This window comes from Arachis ipaensis, chromosome B6, assembly GCF_059453495.1.
Source record: "Arachis ipaensis isolate K30076 ecotype BB chromosome B6, ASM5945349v1, whole genome shotgun sequence".
Classification (NCBI taxonomy): Eukaryota; Viridiplantae; Streptophyta; class Magnoliopsida; order Fabales; family Fabaceae; genus Arachis; species Arachis ipaensis.
In genome coordinates this window covers 8871685-8873271 of record NC_142441.1, presented here as the reverse complement: position 1 = coordinate 8873271, position 1587 = coordinate 8871685, and the positions used below count along the sequence as shown (strand labels likewise).

At 41.1% G+C, this 1587-nt stretch overlaps 1 non-coding gene across 1 annotated transcript; it reads right to left on the bottom strand.

Moving 5' to 3' along the window:
• Positions 1-424: 424 nt before the first annotated feature.
• On the bottom strand, positions 425-532 carry LOC148554556 (small nucleolar RNA R71). Its single transcript, XR_015887253.1, has one exon. It is a non-coding gene; the product is annotated as a small nucleolar RNA R71 (small nucleolar RNA).
• Between the last annotated feature and the right edge of the window lie 1055 nt (positions 533-1587).

Genomic DNA, 1587 nt, shown 5'->3' with positions numbered 1-1587 from the left:
TTCAGAAATTTTTGAACAGGAAGAGGAGATGGCAGCCGAAAATAATAATAATGTAAGGAAGATGCTTGGTGACTTTACTGCACCTAATTCCAATTTACATGGAAGAAGCATCTCAATTCCTGCCATTGGAGCAAACAACTTTGAGCTGAAACCTCAATTAGTTTCTCTGATGCAGCAGAACTGCAAGTTTCATGGACTTCCATCTGAAGATCCTTTTCAGTTCTTAACTGAATTCTTGTAGATATGTGATACTGTTAAGACTAATGGAGTAGATCCTGAAGTCTACAGGCTCATGCTTTTCCCTTTTGCTATAAGAGACAGAGCTAGATTATGGTTGGATTCTCAACCCAAAGACAGCCTGAACTCTTGGGATAAGCTGGTCACGGCTTTCTTAGCCATGTACTTTCCTCCTCAAAAGCTGAGCAAGCTTAGAGCTGATGTTCAAACCTTCAGACAGAAAGAAGGTGAATCCCTCTATGAAGCTTGGGAAAGATACAAACAGTTGACCAAAAAGTGTCCTTCTGACATGCTTTCAGAATGGACCATCCTGGATATATTCTATGATGGTTTATCTGAGCTATCAAAGATGTCACTGGACACTTCTGCAGGTGGATCCATTCACCTAAAGAAAATGCCTGCAGAAGCTCAAGAACTCATTGACATGGTTGCTAATAACCAGTTCATGTACACTTCTGAAAGGAATCCTGTGAGTAATGGGACGCCTATGAAGAAGGGAGTTCTTGAAGTTGATACTCTGAATGCCATATTGGCTCAGAACAAAATATTGACTCAGCAAGTCAATATGATTTTTCAGAGTCTGAATGGAATGCAAGCTGCATCCAACAGTACTCAAGAGGCTTCTCCTGAAGAAGAAGCTTATGATCCTGAGAACCCTGCAATAGCAGAGGTAAATTACTTAGGTGAACCTTATGGAAACACCTATAACTCATCATAGAGAAATCATCCAAATTTCTCATGGAAGGATCAAAAGCCTCAACAAGGCTTTAATAATGGTGGAAGAAACAGGTTTAACAATAATAAACCTTTTCCATCATCCACTCAGCAACAGACAGAGAACTCTGAACAAAATACTTCTAATTTAGCAAATTTAGTCTCTGATCTATCTAAGGCCACTGTAAGTTTCATGAATGAAACAAGATCTTCCATTAGAAATCTAGAAGCACAAGTGGGCCAGTTGAGTAAAAGGATCACTGAAATCCCTCCCAGTACTCTCCCAAGCAATACAGAAGAGAACCCAAAAGGAGAGTGCAAGGCCATTGACATAAGCACCATGGCCGAACCTACAAGGGGAGTGGAGGACGTGAATCCCAAGGAGGAAGACCTCCTGGGATGTCCAGTGATCAATAAGGAGCTTCCCTCTAAGGAACCAAAGGACTCTGAGGCTCATCTAGAGACCATAGAGATTCCATTGAACCTCCTTATGCCCTTCATGAGCTCTGATGAGTATTCCTCTTCTGAAGAGAATGAGGATGTTACTGAAGAGCAAACTGCCAAGTTTCTTGGTGCAATCATGAAGCTGAATGCCAAATTATTTAGCATTGATACTTGGGAAGTTGAACCTCCCTT